Source organism: Natrix helvetica (genome assembly GCF_964273705.1).
Source record: "Natrix helvetica genome assembly, chromosome: 2".
Lineage (NCBI taxonomy): Eukaryota > Metazoa > Chordata > Lepidosauria > Squamata > Natricidae > Natrix > Natrix helvetica.
Window position 1 is genome coordinate 95188457 of NC_138552.1, and position 18669 is coordinate 95207125.

General features: G+C 38.5%; 1 long non-coding RNA gene across 1 annotated transcript; it reads right to left on the reverse strand.

Moving 5' to 3' along the window:
• Positions 1-378: 378 nt before the first annotated feature.
• LOC309387313 lies at positions 379-8637 on the reverse strand. The gene is made up of 3 exons (XR_014174579.1): positions 8546-8637; positions 3652-3752; positions 379-2475 (listed from the first exon to the last, which is right to left on the reverse strand). It is a non-coding gene; the product is annotated as an uncharacterized lncRNA (long non-coding RNA).
• Positions 8638-18669: the final 10032 nt, after the last annotated feature.

Genomic DNA, 18669 nt, shown 5'->3' on the forward strand with positions numbered 1-18669 from the left:
CCACTTAACATTGAGCCTCAAGTATTCATTGAGGATGAAATTGTGTGGGTTTTTGTATTCTTTTTTTTCAAAAAAATGTTCCATGTTGGTTTTCTTCATTGTTCCTGCCCTTATCCTCAACAACTGGGTAATAATGTTTCTTGAACTGCAAGGATTAATTGACTTGACCTGATGATGATATTTTTATTCTTTAGTATATAACATTTAATTCAGGATATATTATAAAAATTGACATAGCTATTCCCTACCATAAGGGCTAGGATCACTGCCCATGTCAACTTCTATCTCCAAAGTTAAGGTAAAGGATAGTAAGAATTTAGAGAATTGTAGCTCAAAAACCCTGTGAAACATAATTTTGGCATGCATCATCTATTCAAAGGTCTATTTTACCTGCAAATTTACTCCTACAATGTTTTTCTATGCTATATTATGGAAAGAAAAAGTTCAATTTTCCAAATGTTATTCTTATTCTGATCATTAAACCATACTGAATTACTTTCTTAACACCCCAATCAAGCTTAAGCCCTCTCCAAAGATCCATAGTGTGACCTTGAACTATCTGTGCATGCATTCTAACACACACATTTCCCAAGTAGCCTTTTGTGAAATATACATTTTTCAGGCTGAATTTTTCTAATCGCTCACCTCAAATGAAAGCAGCCATCTAAGGGTGGAATATTATGAGAGAAAAACCAATCATTTCAGATAGCATATTTAAAGCAACCATCTCTGTAGGATGGAGTGGTGGCATGCTGAAGAGCAGAATTTTTGTGCTACATGCAAATGTTCCATTGTAGCCTATTTCCCTCAGTTGAAGTGGAGGATAGTAAACCAGTAGTAGTCAACATACACCGAAGGAACTTGCAATTAGTATGGAAGGTGAGTCTATTGGTGGTACCCTTAATCTGGCATCTTTTCCACTTTGCCACGACGTTGGTCTGAGGGCTAATGTTTGAGGCTCCGCCAATGGGCATCATTCTCTATCAACAAGAAGACTCTCAACTATCTGTCAGTTTCCTTTTTTTTCCTTTCCCTCAAATGGACTGCAAAAACTTGAAACCATCCAATTTTGACAATCTCTTTCACAAGCATGAATGCAATTTTAATCTTTACCTTGAACCTCGCTGGTGACTTTTAATATCGGTGAAGCTCCATAAAAAAATGTCACAGCTTTTGTAAAATGATCCCGTTTTCTTAATATTCCTCAGATATTTGCTTGAGAAAAAAAATTATATCTATGCCTAGAATGTAGAAGACTGAAAACATCACCAGGCCTACAGAATAATAATTTTTTAAAATGGAGAACAGTCCCAGTGGGAATGTCACCATTCTCTTTTTTTCCAGCACAACATTAAAAGAAAGAACTTTAGTGACATTTCCTGCTGTGTAAATTAGGCCTGAGAATTTCAGTTGGAAGGGTTTCTACAAAGAGCACTTTCTCAGCTCCCTGTCTGTAATAGAATACATTTTTTTTCTCTAGTTTTAATGAATGAGTCTGAATGCTGGCATCCAAACTGTATACTTCGTTCATAAACTTAGTTTAAAAGCTGAAAATAAAACGAGTGCTCTGTTCTAAGGGCTAAAAAAAACAAAAAACCCCGCTCTGTGCTTAGTTGTGGTAAGAGAAGGATAGCCTGTCTTAGAATCTGAATTGCTTTTAAAAGGGAATGAAGCTTAATTTCAGCCATTCAAATAAACTGGCTCGGAACTGACATAAATTCGCTTTTAATTAAGGCATTGCTTTTGGAGCTATTTGAAGAGAAAAGGATGGGTGATTATGTCAGCTTAATTATTGAATACTCTCAAACAGATCACACGTGTGTCCTAATTAGAACTTATCTGCAGCCACGTCTGGTAGTGATACAAATTCTTTAAAAGCCCCCCCCCCCTCCACTTTATTGTGTGTTATCTTGCTAGTTATATGAAAATTAGCTCAGGGAAAGTTTCCAGTAAATAATTTCTTAATGTTTTACATGGCTGATATGCCCATTTGAGGCAAGTTGGCCATTGAATATAAAACCCTGAAAATGCTCCCAGACTCCACAATGAAGAAGTAGTGTTTTACAATAGAATGCCAAAAACCATACCATGGCATCACATCACAAACTCTATTCCTTTTGGGTGCAACATTGCAACCTGTGAAGAAAAAGATCAGGGCTTGTGTTACATCAATTTCTCCTACAGCATCACAGTCAGACTTCTTTAAATATAAAACTGGTGAAAATCCTCGAATAGCAAAATAACAGAAGGGACTTTGGAGGTCTTCTAGTCCAACTCAATGGGAGAGCAGGAGACCCTATTCTATTTCATACAAATGGTTATCTAATCTCTCCAGTGATGGAGTGCCCACAACTTTTGAAGGCAAGCTGTTCCATGGATTAATTGTTCTGTCATGAAAGTTCTTCTTCCAACACTGCTGTTATCTTGTTGAACCACTTCTGTCTCTTTCCTGGGGTCACCGCTGACCAGTGATATCTATGGGGAAAGGTTAAAAAAAAGTCAAGATGGCATAGCAGCAGCATGACTGAAGACCTTTTTGGGAGAGGGGGCGGTTTAGAAATCCAAGAAACAAAAGACCCAGCTGTTTTCTACATGGATCAAGGTTACACACACATGCAAAGTTTAGTTTTACTTTACTTTACTTTATTGTCATTGCACATGGTACAATGAAATTATATGCCATCTTCAGTGTACATTATAACTACAAAAATAAAAACACAAACATACATCCTTTACTTTCTATATAATTGAAATCGAAAACCTGATATTGCACTATACCATAGAATTCAATATGGTTACTGCCCTGGGATAGAAGCTGTTTTTCAGCCTATTTGCCCTTGTTTTTTATCATCCTGTATCGTCTGCCAGATGTTAATAGTTCAAAGAAAGGATGCCCAGAATGAGATGGATCTTTAAGAATGTTCTTAAGGCGGCCAGAGCTATAAAGCTCTTCCAAAGAGGAGAGAGGGCAACCAATGATCCTCTGGGCAATGACGTTGACTCTCTGGAGGGCTGTCCTATCTGTCACTGTGCAATTGGCAAACCATACACAGGTGCAGTAAGTTAAAATACTCTCTATGATGCAGTGATAGAAAGTCACCAGCAGTTTTTCATTCAGTTGTTGTTTCCTGAGAAGTCTCAGGTAGTATAATCTCTGCTGGGTCCTTTTCACCAGCGCTGCAATGTGAGCGCCCCAGGTCATGTCCTCTTTTATGATAACACCCAGAAACTTAAAACTAGCCACTTGCTCCACTCGATCTTCATTGATAAGCAAGTGCTGGATATCTGATCTATTCCTTCTGTAGTTCACTATAAGCTCCTTGGTCTTATTGGTGTTAAGGACCAAGTTATTGTCTCCACACCATGAAAGCAACCGTTCCACTTCATCTCGATAGGCAGACTCACACCCCGTCCCCGGAGATTAGTCCCACCACCGTTATATCATCTGCAAATTTAGTAATAGTATTACTAGCGTGGATTGCTTTGTCATAACCACTGAACTGCCTTTTTTTTGACCTGCAAGCACTGCTGGATGGCATTCTTCAAATCCCCAATGGGGAGTCACACAAATGGATTTTGAGCAATGGATTTAAGTCATAGGAAGGCAGGTTCTGATGAAACCTTTGTGACAGTAACAGTGGAAATATTTACCTCAGAGAATGATAAGCTGTTTTTCACTAGATGTGTTCAAGCAAAAGACAATCTAGGTGACCCCTGCCAACTTGATGATTCCAGGACTGTCCTCATCTCCTCTTAAGGAAAACATGGGATTGAAAAAAAATGTGGAAATGAACTAAGACTAGTATTTGTTCTCAAACTTAAGAGGGATTTTCTCAAAACAAAATGGCAGAATTTAATAGAATGTACTGCTAACCAAGAGATATTTATTTAATTAGATATAAATCTAAGCAAAATAATCAGATTAACATTCTTAAAGTGGTCCACAATGTGTTTGATCTTTTGATTAGAATTCATGAAATGGTCAACAGTGTACTCAAACCTCCTTCTCAACTTTAGCACCCTTATTATTCTACGCCTTCCCCATCTTTCAAATGCTGCTTTCTGAAATTCATTGAACAAAAATGGTGGCCAAATTTAAGTAGAACTGCAAGATTTATTGTACTTAAAACATTGATATAGCCATCCAGTTATGTCAAATTCTGGGCGGCTCCACCCAAAACTCTCCCCCCACCCACAAGGCTGCTACTATTTCCATTAATTTTAATGAGTTTTTGGATTAATCCTTGTTTATACTGTTTAGGGAAATCAATTAACTTGTCATCTCAAAAATGAGTTTTGTTGCCAGAGCCTGAGGTTCACTTAGAATCATAACAAATATTACACTAGGAATTCAACCCCATTTATATTTATTTTCTGATATTCTTTGGTTTTGAATCTCCATCTCATCTGTAAGGATCCAAAGTGCAAAAATTCTTGTTTTATTAGTTGGAAATCATTGGATAAACATTGTTGGTGATGAAAAAGAATGCTGTTTTTAGAACTGTGTTAGCTAGATTATGAAAGTATTGAGATTCAATTGTTATGGGACTACTTTTTGACATTTATATTATTGATTCATTTGGTATAGAGGGTAGTATAGAAAAATTAGACATCATATTCCATGAGCCAGTGACAGGTATAGCACTGCATATAGCCATCATATATTCACTTGTTAATGTACCCTGTTGTAATTTATTTAAATACTTTTATGGCTCTTGAATAAAAATGTAACAAATGTTTTGAAGTCACTTTTTTTGTACAATGCTGTTGATCACAAACTAGTAAACGTCTAATACAATCTTGCATATAATAATGTTGCTCCAGAGTAATTCAAGTAGGAGGTTTTTCTTGGATCCAGAATTTTAATTCTATTTGTCTGAGGACCACAAAGCAGTATTATGGTTATGGATTATGTATTACTTCCTCAGATTAATATACCCCTCCCTGGAGGAAGAAAATGCCATAACCAGCCTTTTCCTCTTAACACCAGCTTGTGTGAGAGAGGGGCTCTTTCTGTTTGAGCAACCTACTTATACACAAACTGGATATAAGGTTGTAATCAATATGATGGTGAAAAAGATGATGATGATAGAAGACTAACTCTGTAGCACCCTTCCTGGCACTAGAAGCAGAATAACAGAGTTGGAAGAGAGATCTTCCAACCCCTTGCTCAGGCAGGAAACCTTATACCATTTCAGACAGATGGCTGTATAATCTCTTCTTAAAAATCTCTAGTGTTGGAGCAATCACAACGTCTGGAGGCAAGTCGTTACACTGATTAATTGTTCCAATTGTCAGAAAATTTCTCCTTGGTTCTATGTTGGTTCTCCCCTTGATTAGTTTCCATCCATCGCTTCTTGCCCTATATTCAGGTGCTTTAGAGAATAGGTTGATGCCCCTCTTCTTTGCGGCGGCCCCTGAGATATTTGAACACTGCTATCATGTCACCCCAATCCTTTTCACTAGACTAGACAAACTCAATTCCTGTAAACATTCTTCATATGTTTCAGCCTCCAGTCCCTAATCATCTTTGTTGCTCTTCTCTACACTCTTTCTAGAGTCTCACCATCTTTTTTATATCATGGCGACCAAATTGGATGCAGCCTTCTAAGTGTGATCTTACCAAGGCATTATAAAGCTTTGAGGCATATGAACAGCAAACTATTGACTTTTTATTATTTTTTCTGTAAAAAGAAGCATTCATCTGATGATGAATGCATTTCTTCCACTAACATAAATAATCGTAAATAATTTTACTTTCTTTTTATTCTATAATTTGAGAATGTTGGGGTGGACTCCTATCTAAGTACTAGCCAATTATGATGATGCTTGGTTTTTCTTTGCAAGGTCAGACAAGGAGAGCTAAAACACATTTAGAGAAAAGATTGTGTGCAAAGGTGGGATTTAAAGAAATCATTATTACAATATGCAAGTATGAGAAAATAGAAAACAAGGGCAAGGAGCACAAGTAAGCAGCTCAAGTGGTGAAGAGAAATGTATCCAAATCAATCTCATAGGGGTGACTACCTCAAAACATCCTATACAAAAATATCAGCCCTAAAAACATGATGAGCCAACGCTTATGTGCTTGGAACCTCCAATGTATTTTCTTAGCAACAGTGGACAAAGAAGAACAGTGTTGAGTGGAGGGGTTTGCAGGTGAAGTAGTGGGAATGAGACAGTACATACAAGAGCCTCAGGGATGATTATGTAGGGAAACCTGAGGAATTTGAGGCTAATAAGAAATGATTGGAAGTGGAAGGTTAGAACTTAATGGGCGATTAAGTGTGTGTGTGTGTGTGTGTGTGTGTGTGTGTGTGTGTGTGTGTGTTAATAATAGAATTATAGGGATTGAAGAACTGGAAAGAACATGACTAGAAATACCCTAAATGTATAAATGATCGTGACTGATAAGGAGATATTGCAAAATGGAAGAATAAAGGATGGAACTTTGATTTAACTATGGAAATATGAACAACAAAATCGGTGGAAAACACATCTTTGAATATTATAGTGATATGAAAGGGGGGGAGTTAAAATAGGGTTAGAAAATAGCGGGGAAAATAATTATTATATATTAATATGTTAAGATATACAAAAGGACAGAAAGATGGTTCAGAAAGGAAAGGTGATAATAAAAGACGTATAAATAATATGAAACAATGGAAATGAAATGTAATATTTAGGAATAATAAGACTGTGTTTATGTGTACTGAAATATATGTTACCCAGTTACCACACCATTCACACCTTGATACGTATAAAGGATATAAAAAAATAAAAATTTGATTGAAAAAGAAAGAAAGAAATGATTTATTTGATGTCAAAGTCTAATTGATGGGGCAGTCTCTCTCTCTCTCCCCCCTCCCCCTTTCCCCCCCTCTCTCTCACACACCACCACCACCACCCCTCATCATCATCATGAGAGAGAAGAGAAAACAATAGCTATACCTCAGGGTTGAACTGCAGAGTTCCTGATGCTCTTTCATTTCATTTCATCTTTCAGAAATGATATTGCTACCCAGTTAGGTAATAAAATGTCTGCAACCAAGCTAAGAGACCACCCAAAAGTTAAAAGTATTAGCATGGGGGGGAAGAGGCTTAAATGCCATGAAATGACATTATTTTAAAAACGAGCTTAACTTTATTTATTTATTGCTTGTCTTTGTTCCAGCTTACAACAAGATTGAAGAGTTTTTTAATGCAATTTATTGAATTTGGTTTCAGCTTCAACACGCCATAACTGCATGTAAGCCATGATCAATTCAGCACTAAACATGACTAATTAAGGATTGATTTGGAGGGATCTGATCAATATAATCATCACTTATTCAAAGCTGTGATTGGGTTGCTTTCAAAGTGCAAGCTATTAAGGAGCAGTAACTCACAGTCATTCTGGTGCCTTCATGAGCCGTGGAAGAGGCTTAATTGTAAATACCAAGATTTGGACGCCTTAATCATTGTCCCTTTAAATGGTCCTTGAGTGACATAACTATCTTTTGTGGGTCACAGTGCAAACGAGACAATATTTTCAATAAATGCCAGCATATGAAATTTACTGTAGACGTTTCAGAACCCAGTCAATTGGCAAAGGTCCATAGTAGACATTCCATTTTTAAAAAATCTCAGTGCTGGAAATGGTGTTCTGTGGGACCCTGAAGAAAAAGAAATATCCATCAAAATTAAAGCCAGAATCCACAAAGGAAATCATTTGGCACCTCAACACTGATGTCCTCGATGCTAATTTAATTTGTGAAATAGTGTTCCTCTGGCAGCCTGACAAACCTCTGATGACCTCAAGTTGCATTTAACATTTATGGGAGGGGGGGGGGTTTGCTGAGAACCAATGCTGGCCACGATCTCAATTAGCGATGGACTAACAATTCTCACCATCATTTGCAATTTGCAGAGGACATCTTGGGAAGGGAGAACATGATTTATGCAAGCTGATGTTCTCTTCCACCTCCAGCCTCATTTCAGCATGATTCATGGCAGTCGTTGAATGACTATGATAACATCAACTTTGCTTAAGTGATCATTAGGGCTGTGTAGTTCTTTGGCGGGATGACTTGCTCTGAGTGAGGCTCAAGTGAAACTGTTCTTCAAAATGGCTTTGGGAGAGAGAAAAATGGCTACCTGGCTTTGCTTCAGCTTATATCTGAAACCACATTTGGCTGTTCCAATAGCTGGATGGAGCTTCATTGCACGTGTGTGTTGAGTACAACCCTTGTCTGATACTTCCAGTCAGCTAGGCATATAGGTGCCCAATGAGGCTCAGGTGTGGTGGGAAGTACTGCATATTTACTTCTACAAAAGGAAATGTGTCATCTATGCAAAATGAGGCTATGTATGGGAGATGACCAGGCTGAGCCTGAGGAAGGGGTCAAATGCATTCTCAGTCTCAAGCCCTTCATACCCACAAGAGATCTAAGTCCACCTTGAAATCCATTAGTTTTTATCTACCACCAATTTGCTTTGACCATTAGTAGATCAGATTCTTGTAGAGAGCATAAGCTTGCAATAAATCGGTATTCGTTTGAACTACCTTGACTCCTAATTTTCTGCACTTGACACTCTGAGGTGAATACAAGCTCTCTTGCTCCAAGGTTCATGACTGTAGAACAGGGATGGGGAATGATGGCCCTTTTATGACCTGTGGACTTCAACTCCCAGAATTCCTGAGCCAACCATGCTGGGAGTTGAAGTCCACAAGTCATAAAAGGCCCATCATGACTAAGTATGACTAAGTATGAGAGAAGCAGCAATTTAAACAAAGTATTGTGTATTGCTCTGAAAACATCAATATCAATCAGAATGCTGGAGCAGGAGATTCTATACCATTTCAAATAGGTGGCTCTCCAGTCTTTTCTTAGAAACCTCCAGTGATGAAGGCACAACAACAACTTCTGAAGGCAAGCTGTTGCACTAGTTAATTGTCCTCACTGTTAGGAAGTTTCTCTTTAATTCCAGGTTTTTCTCTCGATTAATTTTCCTCCATTGTTTCTTGCCCTGCCTTCTGGTGTTTTCGAAAATAACCCTCTTCTTTGTGACAGTCCCTGAGACATTGGAATACTATTATGCCATCCCAAGTCCTTCTTTTCTCTAGACTGGACATACCCAATTCCTGCAACCGTTCTTCATGTTTTTGTCTGCAGGCCTTTAATCATCTTAGTTGTTCTTATTTGCACTTTTTTCCAGAGTCTCAACATCTTTTTTTTATATGGTGACCAAAACTGGATGCAGTATTCCGGATGTGGCCTTACTAAGGGTTTATAAAGCAGTACTAATACTTCACTTCATTTGATCTCTCTATCAGAAGGAACTGATATGTAAGTTAAATCATTCCACAGATTCACATTTTGTTTTTGTTTTTTAAATTTTCTTTGGAAACGAAAAGGTTACTTGCAAATAGGGAAAAACTTGAGCATGAACAAAAGGTAGGAAAATTGTTAATTAATCATGGCACCATGAATAACCAGGCTACTGTGAGTTCTAGTCCTACCTTAGGCATGAAAGACATTTATGTCCCGAAGCTCCAGCTTAATTTCCTGTGACTCTCAGTCTTTTCCAAAAGCCTTCTGCAAGTGATTGTGGAGATTCTTAGTCATTAAGGTCATAGATGTCTCAAAGGTACTTTCTCCTTCTTCTTCTTCTTCTTCTTCTTCTTCTTCTTCTTCTTCTTCTTCTTCTTCTTCTTCTTCTTCTTCTTCTTCTTCTTCTTCTTCTTCTTCTTCTTCTTCTTCTTCTTCAAAAGAACAACTGGACTGTTTTTTTCCTTGAGGAGGAAGAAGAAAATGTTTCACTTCTCATCCAAGAAGCTTCATTAGAGCTTTAAAAGCCATCAGAACTATAAAGCTTCTTGGATTAGAAGCAAAACTTTCTTCTTCTTCTTCTTCCTCAAGGAAAAAACAGTCCAGTTACATTTTGAAGGGGAAAAAAAGATCACTTTTGAGACCTCTGCAAGTGAGTGATTCATATCTCTTGTCAAAAATGTTTGTCCTTTCTCTCTTTCCTGATGTGGTGATAGGTGTGGGATGAGATAAAGGACATGTGAAAAGACAATGTCAGCAAGAGGAAAAGGAGATATTAAAATGAATGGTCAACGCCACGTATCAACATGTGCCCTTTTTACAGGGTAACGAACCCTTAGAAGGGGTGGGAAGGAAGCTCATTCCTTCTTTAGGTGATCAATAATTCTCATCTAAATCCCAATGGAAAATAAACCAGAAGATTCCCGCTTGAGGAAAATAAGTGAATCTTAAAGGCAGCTAAAAGGTGCAATGAAAGTGGCATTTTTTTCCTCAGAAGAGTTTCACACGGTTGTGAAAACAGAACCCTCAAAAAGGCTGTGAGAAGAAAAATCGATGCCTTTGACTGCAGCGCTGGAGAAAATTGTTGGGAGGACTTTGGACAGAGAGAGATGAACAAATTGTTCAATATTAGATGAAGTAAAGTCAGACACAAAGGGAAGATGGAAAAGTCACAGCAAAAAATATTATTGACTGTAAATTAGGGCGAGTAAAGAGTAAGCTTCTAATTCTGGCACTTATGGACTGGAGAATACACATTGCTTGCAAGTGCGTGGACAATTCCTAGTAAGTAGTCCATTTGTCAAAGGTTGAAACTTCAAAGTGCTCGCCTTTTCTCATGACTAACAAAAGCTACTTTTTCAAATGAAGAAAAATGATGCAACTTCTCTAAATATCGTAGAGCTATTTTGGTGCAGTGGTTAAGGGACCAGCTAGAAACTGGAAGACCATGGTTCTAGTCTTTGCTTAGGGAAAATGCCAACTGAGTGACCTCGAGCCAGTTACTTTCCCTCAGCCCTAAGAAGCAGGCAATGATAAACCACATCCAAAATCTTGCCAAGAAAATTGCAGGGTCTTGCCCAGGCAGTCGCCAGGAGTTAATACTGCCTCAAAGGAACAAAACAACAACCAAAATGTATGTTTTAGTTTGCACATCCCTGGCTCAGGGTTGTTCATTTATAAATGACACAAGATTAAAATAAATGAAAAAATAATCCTACAGGTCATATGGCACTGTTTTTTGATTTATTGATGCTTTATTGTTTGCCCCGTTCCACCCCACCACAAAACCAAACCCTTTCTCTTATTTCTGATGAAATCCCAGCAGCACCATGAAGAAGTAGAGAGTGAGATGCAAAAATGGATGATAAAAATGATGCTCCATCTCTAGTGGCTTTTAAGAAGAGACTGGACTGTCATTTGTCTGAAATGGTATAAGGTCTCCTGCTTGAGCCAGGGGCTGGACTAGAAGATCTCCAAGGTTCCTTCCAACTCTGCTATTCTGTTAAAATGCAACCCATTGAAAAAGACAGACTTCTTCAGAATGGCTCAGCTTCAGCTCTTGAAAATTCCCAATGTCCCCACATTATGTTTCTCCCAAACTTGGAGAAGAAATTGACACAGTTTTGTCCTGTGTCATGTCACGGGAGAAGTGAAAGAAAGAAAGAAAGAAAGAAAGAAAGAAAGAAAGAAAGAAAGAAAGAAAGAAAGAAAGAAAGAAAGAAGCTGAAAAAAGAAGTGGATGTTCTGAAAATGGGACGAAAAGGAGATCTAGTAAGAATAAAAGAGAAGTTAGCCACAAATTCCATTCATAAATCCTTTAGACATTTTACTCCCACTGGGTATTGCAGAGGATACTAGAATCACACAAGTAAAACAGCATTAATTTCCCAATTAAAAATTCATAAAAAGGACATTTCAAGAGTGTGTGCTCCCAAGATATGGATTGATTGATCAATTGATATAACATGCATCTGTGGGATTTGCATATTTAAATACAGATCAGGGGACTTTGCTTGTCAATAATAGCAGAATCTTCTCTCTCTCTCTCTCTCTCTCTCTCTCTCTCTCTCTCTCTCTCTCTCTCTCTCTCTCATTCTTTCATTAATTTGTATTCCTCTTTATTATTTGTCCAAATAACACAAGATGGCGAACATATCCAGCACAACTTTCTCCAGAGGACTATGCTTGTCAATAATAGCAGAATATTGTATGTATGTATGTATTTATGTATTTATGTATGCACAATATCTTTTGGAGTATAAGACACACCGGAGTATAAGAGGCCCCAAAATTTTGAAGAGGTAATTTTTTTTTAAAAAAAAAAGGATTTTGCCCTCCCTGCCCCCCAGGAGCACTCTGCGGGCCTCCCAAACACTTTGCACGCCCTGTTTTTTTGTGAAAAAGGGGCATGCAGAAATTTTGAGAGGCCTGCAAAGTGCTCCTGGGGGCCAAGGAGGGCAAAAAACCGAGCAAAAAACAGCCTGTTTTTTGCAATAACGGGTCCTTTTTTGCAAAAAAAACACGGTGTGCAGAGTTTGGGAGGCCTGCAGAGTGCTACTGGGGGCTTGGAGGGCAAAAACAGCCCCATTTTTGTCCTTCCTAGCTCCCAGAAGCACTTTGAGGCCTCCCAAATCCTCTGCACATCCATTTTTGCAAAAAGTGGGATCTGCAGGGTGGGGTTTTGGGAGGCTGTATTTACTGTATAAGACATACCCAGATTTTCACTCTCTTTTGGGGTGGAAAAATGTGCATCTTATACTCCGAAAAATACAGTGTGTGTGTATGTATGTATTTATTTATTTTCCACCTTTATCCTCCTATTTTCACAATAACAACAACAACAACTACAACCTTGTGTGGTGGGTTAGGCTGAGAGACAGTGAGCGACTGGCCGTAAGTCACCTAGCAGGCATCTATGCTGAAGACGGGACTTGAACTCACAGTCTCCCACTTTTCAGCCTGGTGCCTTAATCTAACCAGACCAAACTGGCTTTCATAATAAGTACGATATATTTTTTAAAACAGAAATACAACTTGGAGGGCTTGTGAACAATTTTTCCAACAGAGAAACAGATATATACAAAATGAGCAGATATTACAAGAAGTTGCAATCGTAAACAATTACAATTGCATTTACAATTACATTACAATTGTTTACATTTGTTCTATAGTTTAAAAAAAAACAATAGGGGGTAAATGACTTAAATAGTTTCCTACCATGCAGTCATTAAAGTGGACAGAATGTTTAGCTGTTTGGTGTAATTATGCTTTTGCCTATATAGAAAGAACATTACATTTTAGCCCACTTCATCTAAGCACTGATGGTCATTAGTCAGTTTTGTCTTTTTAAACCCTATGTGCAGATTCCCAGGTTGCAAAATTTAAGCACTGTGTTAAAACCTTTACTTTTGTTCTCCATTTCCCAAATAATTCAATATTTAAGGATTAGCATACTAAGCACTATATATTTTCTTTCGTAGGTTCACTTTGAACCTTAGAGTCACGGAGTGTGATGTTGGACCTTGGTGGTTGACCGTGTTCTGATGATTTTTAAAAAAAATTTCTTAAAAAAAGACCAATCACTCATTATTAGAATAACTCCCTAGGGGAAGATAAATAAGGCTCCAGCTTTCATAATAAAGCTTCCCTGTTTCAACAGATTGCTCCCTTGTCAAGTTGACGTATGCATTTATTCAGCAATGGTGAAAAGCCAGAATTCTTCGTTGTCTTTATGATTCCAATAAATATTTTCAACTCTTGGGACTCTGGCGAATATTTTCTTAGGAACGGATAGGTCCAACACTAATAGTAGTATTTGTATTTAGTGTGCACTTATGACTAAAGGCAATGCAAGGGCAATGGTGTAAAAGATTGGCCGAAGGATGAGGCAGGACTCATTCTGAGGCAACTAACAGCCAACTTTATTAACAGCGAGGCATCAACTACATACAGCAAAAGAATTCAGCACTTTCCTGCCTGACAGATATTTATTCGGAGCTGTCAGGCAGGACAACCAATCAGAAGCTCCTGTCAGCCCGCGCTCAGCCAAGCCGCGTCTTAGCCAATCAGGTGCGGCTTGGCTGTTGCTGGCTGCCAGGACATAACACCCTATCATGACCCCTGATGTGAGCTTTGCATCTGCCATTTTTATGTTCTGGAAGGATCTGAAGTCCTGGCTCTGCTAATTGGCCTGAAGCCCTGAAGGGGGCATGACATTCTGGTTAATGGATAAGACCCTGCATCCTTCCATGTGCTTCTTGATTCTTTCTGTGGGAAGAAATATCCATCTGGTTCAGTTCCAATCCAGGAGAAAGGCACTGGAGACAAAATGGAGGCTGGAGGCTGATTGGAAAGATGGTTTAATGATGAAGCGGGACCACATGGGTGGTTCTGGGCAGCTGACCACATGGAGTTGAGAGTGGGTTTTTTTAAATACCTTCTCTAGGGCTTTGAACTTGAGCTTCCTGTTCCTATGCAAGAACATGTATTATATTGACTGTTGTCAGACTCCCATGGGGCCATGTGGGGGTTATGTAGGGGTCATAGCTGGCTCTATAGGCAAGATACAAATCCTAGGAGTTTTTCTGAGCTCCCAGGTTTGGTTGAAGTTTGTGAGGGCGATGCAATGAAGGGGTTTGTGTTCTGAAAGGGTGTTGGGTAATTCCTATTGTGGCTTAATGGCTTTTTCCTGTGTTGGATCTTGGGTGAGGATATTTGCTTATGAATAGAGCTATCTATCTCTTTATCTCTTAAGTGCTGATATCTGCTGAATGCTATTAAGAAAGGTGGAAGCTGCTTTCCCCCTTTAAAAAAACATGTTTTCCATTTCTCATCCAGGGAAATATAATATTCTGCCTTTTTAATATTTCTCAAAATATTTCATTCTTGTAGGAGAGAGGTGGGTGCTAACTTTCTACACTTTCTTGCCATCTCTGGCAATTCTTAGGTCAATTTTAGTGTTAAGATTTATTATTTTGATGTTTTTAATATTTTATCTCCTTGCTTTTATTGGCTGTAAGCCATCTAGAGCCACCACTAGGCAAAATGGGTAGCATATATGTTGAATAAACTATAAATCAATACATATTGGTAAATCATAATAAACCAATGTATTAGCGAGTGTGAGACATTCCTAATCCCATGCAATAATCAGTCAACGATCAGTAATGCTAGTACAACTTTAGTGTAGGTCGACAGCAAATAATTAGAGGAAATATGTTTTGAGGGCCTTCTTGAGGACAGACTCCAGACATATTTCAAGGGCAGATGGCTCCAAAAATCTGGAGCTAAACAGGGGAGGAGGGGAGTGAAGAGACAGCAAATTTATCGTGAGGAAAAAGTAATCAGGCATAATTGGAGTATCAAGCTGAGGGCACAAGAGCAAAATATTTAATCAAGTTTTTTTTTTAATAAAATTTAAAAAAAACATATTTTCAATAGTCGTGGCCCAAAAGGCCAGAACTAACAATTTAAACTGTTCCTAGTTAAGAAAGGAATTCAGTCTCTGCCAGACATCTAATTGAGGCATAGATCTACTAGCCATACACCCTATTAGATAGCCATTAGATTGGCTCCTGGAAACTGCTTAGACTAGTCACAGTTTTCTTGGCAAGATTTGCCATTGCTTCCTTCCTAGAACTGAAAGAGAATGACTGGCCCAAGGTAGGATTAGAACTCATGGCCTTCTGATTTTTAGCCTGGTTCCTTAATCATTACACTGACTCTTTTAGGCAATCCCTATCCTAATGTAAGGTAATGGCAATTCGGGAAATCACATGCAAAACCTAAAATTCTAGTTAAATTTAACCATATAATTCAAAGAATTCTAACCTTAACCTTTAATAAATTGGGCTTACAGCTAGATGTCACATTGAAGTGAATTATAGACTTTAAGGAAGCTTAATCCCAACTCATCCTAACTTTATCTAGTGGCAAGATAAATTATCTACTTTAAAAAAAGTTTCTGCTAGGCAATTGGCACAAAATATAATGACGTGGTTAGTGTCAGGCATAAGGAAACAGAGTCACTTGTGAATAGATTCAAGTAAATATTTTATTGTTGATCATCTATATTACAAGAATATCACCAGATTGTCTTTTTATTCTTTAGGGAATGACACATATAGAGCTAAGGGTTTGATCTCAAATGTTTCCTTCCCCAAATCAACTCCAAGATGCAATGTTTTTTTTATTCCCACTAGAGGGGCTCTATCTCCTTCAACCATTGATTCAATCGCAATAACTCAGCCTACATCTAATTATCACCAAGGAACTCTAGCCTTAGCTTTAACCAGAGGTGGGTTGCTCCCAGTTCAGCTGAACCGGTAGTGGAATTCAGGCCTGGGTCGTAGAACCGGCAGGCCTGCTATGCCCCTGAACTGGTTCCCTTGCTGCAGCTGGGCTGCCGCCATTTTGTTTTTTAGTAACAGTGCATGCACAGTTCACTGTAAATTGTTCTGCACATGTACGAAGAACAATTTACATTGAACAGTGCATGCGCACGGCTTGCGGACCGGTAGTAAAACCAGCAGCAACCCACCCTTGACTTTAACCCTAACCTAACCTAACCCTAACCCTAACCCCACAGCTGAATGAATCTTTTTTTAACACTAAAAGCTTGCCTAGAAGCAATCCCATACTAAATTGAACCACAGGCTTCAAAACAGCACAATCCCTCCTCTATCTTCATCTATTGCCAAGAGAAATCTTCTGCCTTAAAAGTTACCATAGTAGGCAAACTCTACCATAACATGAATTCAAGGCTACAGATAGTCCTAGGAGTTACGACCACAACTGAGCCCAAAGTTGATGTTGAGTTTTGCCCTATTATTTCTTGACACAATTGTGAACCACTGCATTTGTTAAGTTAGTTACACCGTTGTTAAGGAAATCTGCCTTCTCCATTGAATCTGCTTGTCAGAAGGTCATGAGAACTGATTACATGACCCCAGGACACTGAAACTGTCATAAATAGTTGCTAAGCATCTGAATTTTGATCATGTGGCCAAGGGGAGGCTGCAATGGTCATAAGTCATTTTTTTTCAGTGCCATTGTAACTTTGAATGGCCGCTAAATGGACTGTTGTAGGCCGAGGACTATCTGTACTATCAATCATAAAAGCTCAACCAAAATCTTACCATCCCATTCAAACATGGATTTTATAGAAACTTCAGTTTAGGAAACCTAAAGTCAGTGCAGATAATCCTCAATTTAAAATCACAATGGGGAATGGAATTTCTGTTGCTAAGTGAGGTGATCATTGAGATGCTCCCAATTTTATGACCTCTTATATCCTATTTTGTTTTCTGGTCATTAAATGAATCACATAGTTGTTAAATGAATTTGGCTTTCCCTGTTGTGTTTGCTTATCGGAAGCTGGCTGGGAAGGGTACAAATGGCATTCACATGGCCCTGGGACACTGCCACTGTTGTAAATATATGCCTGTTGCCAAGTACTCAAATTTTGTTTATGTGCCTGGGAGGACACTGGGACAGTTGGAAATGCAAGGACCAGCCATAACTCACTGTTTTCAGCACCAGCCTAATTTCAAACAGGCACTAGATGAATAGTCATAAGTTAAGGACTACCTATAGAAGTCCCCCCCTCCCAAAAAAAGATGGATGGACACCCCCCAAAAAAAGAGGAACTCTCTAAAAGTTATAGTTGATGAAAACAAATAACAGAATAACAGAATAACACAGTTGGAAGGGACCTTGGAGGCCTAGTCCAACCCCCTGCTGAGGCAGCAAACCCTATACCATTTCAGACAAATGGTTGTCCAATCTCTTCTTAAAAACCACCAGTGTTGGAGCATTCACAACTTCTGGAGGCAAGTTGTTTCCCTAATTAATTTTTCGAATTGTCAATAAATTTCTCTTAGTTCTAGATTGTTTCTCTCGATTAGTTTCCACCCATTGCTTCTTGTCCTGCCTTCGTGCTTTGGATAATAGCTTGACTTTCTCTTCTTTGTGGCAACTGCTGAGATATTGGAACACTGCTATCATGTCTCCCCTAGTCCTTCTTTTCATTAAACTAGACATACCCAGTTCCTGCAGCCGTTCCTCATATGTTTTAGCCTACAGTCCCCTAACTATCTTTGTTGCTCTTCTCTGCACTCTTTCTAGAGTCTCCACGTCTTTTTTACATTTTGCAACCAATACTGGAATAAGCAGTATTCCAAGTATGGCCTTACCAAGGCATTGCAAAGTGGTATTAACACTTCACATGATCTTGACTCTATCCCTCTGTTAATGCAGCCTAGGATTGTTTTGGCCTTATTAGCAGCTGCAGCACACTGCTGGCTCATATTGAAATGATTGTCCACTAGGACTCTAAGTTCTGTGTCACAATTATTAGTACTGAGCTGCTTTGATATATATATATATATATATATATCAACGTAGCTCAATAGTAAATATAGCTGCTTTGATAAGCTGTTACATCCTTTTTATGTTATTTTTATGTTAATAATTATGTTATACTTTGGTTTGAGAGAACAAATCTTCAATCAAGACACTATGAAAATATTCCTTGCACACACACACACACACAAAAACAACAACCCCAAAGTTTTAGCGGATTCAGAGCCTGACCTAGATTTTACAAATGTATGGTATGATTATGAGGCATGCAGAAAATCAGCTTCATCAACAATCAGAGGGCTCAGCTACAGAGACAACTTGAGTTAAATGCATTTAAATTCCAGACATGTTTTTTTAAGGCACTGTTACATGATGACAAACATAATCAAGTACAAGAATCGACTTTGCAGTAGCAGATCAGAATATAGCTTTGGTCTCCAAACATCAAAAATGCTCTCCTTGAGAGCCATTAACAATGATGATTAATGGACCGGTG